At 34.4% G+C, this 7,418-nt stretch overlaps 1 pseudogene; it reads left to right on the top strand.

Moving 5' to 3' along the window:
* Positions 1–684: 684 nt before the first annotated feature.
* On the top strand, positions 685–1,762 carry LOC106326076 (annotated as a pseudogene).
* Positions 1,763–7,418: the final 5,656 nt, after the last annotated feature.

The following is a 7,418-nucleotide window of genomic DNA, read 5'->3' on the forward strand; positions in this document are numbered from 1 at the left end:
AGGAACTTTTATGAAAAGGACTATATAGATTATTGCATGCAGTTGACAAAAAAAAGGATTCTTGCATGCATCTCACTATATATAGGCTACAGATGTATTAATGTCTTAATTTTATGACAAAAAAGGTCTTAAAATACGGGATGCTAATCTGTAAGAGATACCTTAAGAAAAAAATAATGCAGACTTTTATATTTCGTTATGATGGTTGGTCCTCTTGTCCCTAATTCGTATTGTTGATTAGCTCTGTGTCCCTCGTCGGAGATGGGCATTTGTCAGTTCCGCATTTATTTTTAGATGAACTCAAATGTTCTTGAATGTGTAAAAAAACACTAATCAGGTTCATTATATTTTCAATAGGTAAAGAACTTGCGATGATTGATTAATAAAAGCTATCATACTAGCTAGGTTCAATCTCTCCTCTCTTCTTAAGAATTTGTTTTCTTTACACACGTTCCCCGACTGTGAATGTAAGCTTTTTTACCAACGACCAACTACGAAACACTTAACTTGGGCTTGTCGTGTCCGGCCCATGTCTAAAAACCCAACAATTTTGTCGTTTAAAGCCTGTGAATGAGAGATGGGTGAAAGTCCCACATCGCTTACATTTAACAGAAAGGACTCGCTTACCGTAGTATAAAAGAAGAAGGGGAGCGAACAAGCAAATCACTTACGTGGACGGGGTCGACTCGTGATCAAGAAGACGAGTGGCCTAGGCTAGTGATCTCCATTGCACTAAGGAGGGGCGCTTAGCCTAAAGTCTCCCCAAGTGGGAGAGCCTGCGTCATTATTTGTGGCAGAGGAAGCCTGTGTTTGCGCGGCTCCCACCATATACTCTTAGTTTAATCTTTTTTTTGTCAAAATTAACTTATTATGAATTGTTGACTTTGTGACGGAATTAAAATGACGTTACGTCAAAAATTATATATTCCAGATATGTTTATTGTTACGGGTTTAGGTATGTTGACGAACGTAGAGCATCCCACATCGATGAATCTACTAAACTCTCGGAAGACCAAACCGATTCATCTGGGCTTTCGGCCCATTAGAATTCTTGGGCCATTTCGAACAAATTGAATCGATCTCAAAACTCTAAAAAGTAATTGACAAGCTTAGATTATAATAATTTGTCGTATAATTATTGCGAACGTTACGAATGGTCATACGTTTTTTGGACTGTAGTGGTGAGAATGAGTCGTGGAAGTACAACAGTTCCAAAGGGGAAGAAGAAGGGAGGAGTTGCCTTCACCATTGATTGTTCGAAGCCCGTTGATGACAAGATCATGGAGATTGCTTTGCTAGAGAAGTTTCTTCAGCAGAGGATTAAGGTTGGTGGTAAAGCAGGTGCTCTTGGTGACTCTGTCTCCATCACTCGCGACAAGAGCAAGATCACCGTCACCTCTGATAGCCAATTCTCCAAGAGGTATGTATGTGTAGATACCTCAAGTATTTGACGAAGAAGTACCTGAAGAAGCACAACGTGAGGGACTGACTCAGAGTGATTGCAGCGAACAAGGACCATAACCTCTATGGGTTGAGGTACTTCAACATTGCTGAGAACGAAGCTGAGGAAGAAGACTAAGACCAATATTTTTCTCTTAAGTTTGGTTTGATTTTATCTCTGTTTTTGATAAATAGATATTATCTATTTTGATTGAAGTGATACATTTTCTTTTGTTATTGCACACTAGGAGCTTCCATGAAGAAATGTTATTCTCAGTTCTCGGACAGTATTGGGTTTAGGTTCCATTTGCTTATTATTTTGATTATTGTTCAGTCCCTTAGAAACATACAAGACTTCATGATGTGCCTTATAGTTTGTGTCGGCCTTGACTAAATTGTAGGACTTGAGAGAGTCAAAACCAAAACAAATACTGTGGTTGATCTCATAATAGTTAGAATGTGATTGGTAGTGATGCAAAGTGTACAAACTATATATTACTAATCAAAATACAACTTCAGTTCCATCTATTGTCGTGTCTCTATTTTTACAGCAGCATAATTGTTAATGCAATCTTCCAATGCATGTTAACAATTGTGAGTTGAATACAATAATAGTAACAAATACTATTGAATACACAGCGTTTTCACCCAGCATTGTTGGTTAAAGATTATTGTATCGTTTCAAATCACGGATGCAAGATTGTTTTTGGTATGGGGGCATATAACCATCTTCTTGCAATTAATATTTAGTTCAGGTGTACTAACACTAATTACTGTGGAAAAACATACTGCAACTATTAACTAAGCAATAATTAGTCAATTAGATCATCGTCCATTATCTGACCATTGGAGTTAATCTACTTCGAATGTCTGGTTTCTTTTAAAAGACAAAGATAATACTTTATGTATGAAACAGGCTGTTTATATATTGGATAGAGATGTGTTATCTTTAACAAAGAAAGAACACTACACGGTGAACAGTAGGTAAAATTTTATTCAACTATTTGCATGAAGCTTACCTTATTTACCTTGATTAAGTTAAATAATTGTATCAAAATAATCATTAATACGATAAACAATCCTTTTGCAAATTAGTAACTGCGGATGGTACCCTAATAGCAACATTAACGACGTGTGCTGTGTGAGATATATATAAATGCAAATATTGAAATGAGAGAGAGTCTGTGTGTATGTGTGTTACTAGCAAATACGTCAGAGGGGAAAACCCAAACCCATAAAACATGGGGGAACGATTCACTTCAGTTAATTTCGTCAGAAGTAAGTGACACTGAACTACAGAATCCATCACCTTTTTTTTCTTTTTCTTTTTGTTGAAATCTTTTAGTTATACAAATATCTTTTCTATTTCTTTTTTCACATGGTATGAAGATCTATCATCTAAGATTCGGTACTTATGCTTTAAAACATGTTACAATGATTGAATTGACCAATGTAGATATGCTATTATTTAACTGAGTTTTAGTTTAATTTTTCCCATCTCGAGTTAATGGGAATCATGGTAGGAACTTTTATGAAAAGGGCTATATAGATTATTGCATGCATCCCACTAAATATAGGCTACAGATGTATTAATGTCTTAAGATACATAGATCATGAAGGTCTGCTTAGTTGCTTTATTATAGTTTTGTTAATCATGGACGACTGAGAACAACAAATATTAAGAAGAGAAAATTACTGCATGGTGGTGGATTTTATTTTGGGTCTGAGGGTAAAAAAAAAGGAAAAGAAAAAGAAACTCGCGAGGAACACGCAACCCATTCCTCTCTGTGTTACTGTCTCCATCACTTTCATCACCATCCTTCTTCTTCTCTCTTTTTCTTTTATAAAAAAATATAATCTTTATTTCATTTCTTTCCCATTTCAAATCAGCTTATGCTTTCGTCGAAAAAAAATCAAATAATGTGATTTCGTATTAGAAAAAGTCAGCCACGCATGAATTATAATGATCATCCCTGCTGATTATTACTTTATTTGAAAAAAAACTTTATAGTAAAGTAGTTGATATTTTATAGTGTGCAAACACTCCGCATGAACTACTTTCTCACTTGCTTTGATCGAATGTGTTATTACTAACTCGTATTATGCCCGATGCTATGCATCGGGAAATATAATCAACATCAACGTGGTATTTGCTTTAGCCAAAAAATATACTTGTTCTACTAAAAACCTGAAATTAAAAATATTCTACGAAGGAAATTATAACAGTTTACAGTTATAATTAACTAAAATTACATCTTTTAACAATGGACCTTAATCTCGTTCGGTAATTCCCACCGCAACACCTATATACCACCTTCATGTACCTCATTGGTAAAATGATCTAGCTTTTCTTTTTCTCTATAACCATATTTAACCTAAATTATTTGCAGACAAAGCTTTAAAACACCAAAAAAGTTATGGTTAACTGAAAGAAAATGCCAAATACTCACGTTAGTATTTCAAATCCAGTTAAGGTCCGGTGCTTGGAGATTCTATATACACATCCAAACCATTAACGAAAGAAACACATGTTTGTAAATAGTTGAATCTTTTTTGTCAAAGAAAGAGAAATATTAATCTATCTCAAATATAAGTTATATAATTAATACAATCATATATATACTTACTATACCTTGACAATGTTTTTGATTTCCCTTTTTTTGGAAGAACTAAAGCTCTGAACCAAGATAAAACTCGACTGGTATGTTTTAATGTGAAGCATGCAAAAATAAAAAAGAGAGTATTACGTTGGGAAGAATAGAATTCTGGATCAAAACATAAATTTTCTTTTGCGAGGTTCAGAACCCAAAAGAAAAAAAAAACAAATCGACGAAGAAGATGAAACTGTGGAAAAGGAGAGCAAATTAAAAAAAACGAATTTTTGATTGAAAGTTATATATATAAGTAAGAAACAGTTTGAAACGTGCCATGATTTAGGAGTTGTAGAAAATATGTTCACTTTTGAACGTGGTGATTTGAGAAAATCCAGGGATTTTTAAATTTTACAGTTTCAAAAAATTAAAAATAGAAAAGGTTTTACGGTTACAGAGTTTTTTTTTGTGTTTATGATTAAACAATTGCTGAAAATAAATTTTTTAATTAATCGTTTAAAACAAAAAAAAGAAGTTAATTTAAGAAAAAAAACTGTAAATGACACATGTCACTCAGAGAATTGTTAATTGACTTGTGTTTTATTGTATAAAAGATGAGATTGCATAAACTACCTTGTCAATTTCCGAAATTAGTGGGACGGTTTCACGGACATACTCGTATATTAGGGGAAAATGTCAAAAATATTTTTGTACATTTTTTTTCATGAATGTTAAATTTTTTTTTCACCTGATTTTTATCAAGAAGAAACACGAAGGATTACAAGATAGCGTTCTTACACCGAAAAGATTACACCCGGTACACAAGCCAGCGGTCACACAGAAGCGACCCTGGAAACTAAGCCAATACAAAGGATCCCAACAAATACATACACATAACAGTAAAGAAAGATAAAGACAATTGAAGACAAAAGTCACCAGTGAGCAGAGGCGGCCCTGGGCCCAAGCAGATGAAGCATGGGCTTCCGGCCGCCTTGATAATAACTAAAATATCGGCCACTTTTTTCACAAGATCTGTGTTAGTCTAGTGGTCTACATGTCTATAGTCTCACATTCCAGTCATGAGTTCAAAACCCCCCTGCTTCATTCCAGCCACATTTTTGGTTTTGGCTTGTAGCCTTAAGATTTATAGGACCGGCTCTGCCAGTGAGGAATCTAAACGAGCATGAAACAACAGATCCAGAACTCCATGAAAGATATTTATAGAGATTGCCCACGGCCAAACCACCAATAAGCCATTTCCTCTTTGAACAACGAGGGAATATCCGAGGACCATATTACCAAACTCCACCTTCTGACAAGTTGGAATCAACAGATTCACCACACACTCTCGGAAACGGCAGGGCAAGCACGGCCGTTGAATGCCTAGTGATGGAGCTTATGAAGAAACCAGATCACACCTGGATCTGACAGAGAAACAAGGAGCCAAGCCTAACTGCAAAGAGGAGGAGAGGAGGCGGAGAAACCAGAGCGAGGAGAGATAATATAAATAGTTCTTTATCTTCGTAAAGGATTCAACAATATATGTTAAATTTATTTTCTTACATTTTTTGAATGAATTAAATATTTGTACATTTTTAACCAGTTGGTTATAGTATATGCATAATGTAGTCACTGGGTGATCCTACGCTTAATCGTGCTTTACCTTTCTTATTACTGCGTTTTTGGACGAAGTTTGATTATACCAAACTGTGCTATTCTAAACCATCACTAATTAGTCAATGTTGGCAAGTATCCACGAAAAGTTTAAGATCGGAAGCGCCCTTAAGATTTTGATCTCCAAGTTGAGAAGTAGTGCGTAATAATTTGGTTGATAATTATATCTGTGGCAACGTTACTAGGAAGTAAAGATTGGGATAAAAATAGTGAGACTTGATCTTGGATTCGGCGGCAGGAAGTAGACATAAACTGACTCCAAACTCGTCGCCTATCTTTACTGTCTGTTTCTGTTACATGCGTAATAGATATTTTATTTATTTATTAACAAGTCTGGAAATATTATCTCTGTTCTTACAAGCTACCCCGTTGTCAAACTGTAAACCGATTATCTGATCCTCTTATCATGGTTAAAGGTCAAAATCCTGTTTATGCATAACTACATTGTTTTGTTTTGTTTAACTATTACGTAGTTATCAACTGCGAGACTCGTTTTACGAATCTATGTAGACATGCGTGTTGTATATAAATCACTCTCAAAGTAAATTTGACAAAGAAAATAAAAAATACTGTATCATTTAAAGTAATGAAAGACTCGGTGATATGATAGCTATTTTGCTTCTTATCCACATTTAAAGAAATCCCACTTCAAGACTCAATCACTTTAATTCCACTCCCAATTTTTTAAGGTAATACTTTTTGAATTTTAGGATATATCTTACTCCATTTTAAAGTTTTGCCTCGTTTTATCAAACACTTGAAGCCCACTATATAAGTACGTAAACGAGCAAGCAGAAGTTCCTGCCTCCCACGCTCTAATCTTTACTCTCTTCTTCTACACAACCAAATATCTTTCTTTTCCTACACTGGCCATGGAAGGCTATGTGAAGTTGATGTAAGAGAAATGAAATGGGTGAGTAACACTTGCTGGAGAAGCAGGGCACGTGCGAACAAATGAGATCGATCGGTCTATGTTGATCATATTTTCGCACGTGTTCTACTACTCCAACACGTGTGTCTCCCCCCTCCCGGCTAAGTAATCATCCACGGTGAGAAGAGAATTTACATAATGGATCTATGTTCATATTTATTGGACTAATTCATGCTTGGATTTTACATTTTAGATATTTAATGTAAAAGATTCGAAGTAAATAAACATTGATAGCTACTCCAGCTTATGGTCACTTATTGTTGGCAATGGTACGCAGTTATGCACACGAATGGGCATAGACACATGAAATTTTGTAATGCATCAAAATTATATACAAAACTTATATCTATATTAAGTCAGTGGAAGATTTTTATATAGTTAACTATAAAATACACTTGGTATAAAAGTTTAAGATACATTATTGAACTAAATGAAATTTAGTTCACTTGGTATAAAAGTTTAAGATACATTATTGAACTAAATGAAATTTTATTGAAACTTTGATTTAAAAAAGTATCTTTTTTCAGTTACTCATCAGGGGAACTTATTTTACTTTATAAAATGATCGGAATATTCGAGTTTCAAGACTGCTGTTAACTCTGAGAGACAAAATCTGTTTTCTTATTTATATGTATAACCGAAATATATATTCGGTAACCTTGTATAATTTTTATTTTATTGGAAAAGAGAGAATGGAGAGTGTAGTAGTATACTAGTATTATCCTTTTCGAAAAAGTAATATATATATATACTAGTATCATAGAAAGACAATCAGTTGCTTA

This window comes from Brassica oleracea, chromosome C2 (genome assembly GCF_000695525.1).
Source record: "Brassica oleracea var. oleracea cultivar TO1000 chromosome C2, BOL, whole genome shotgun sequence".
NCBI lineage: Eukaryota > Viridiplantae > Streptophyta > Magnoliopsida > Brassicales > Brassicaceae > Brassica > Brassica oleracea.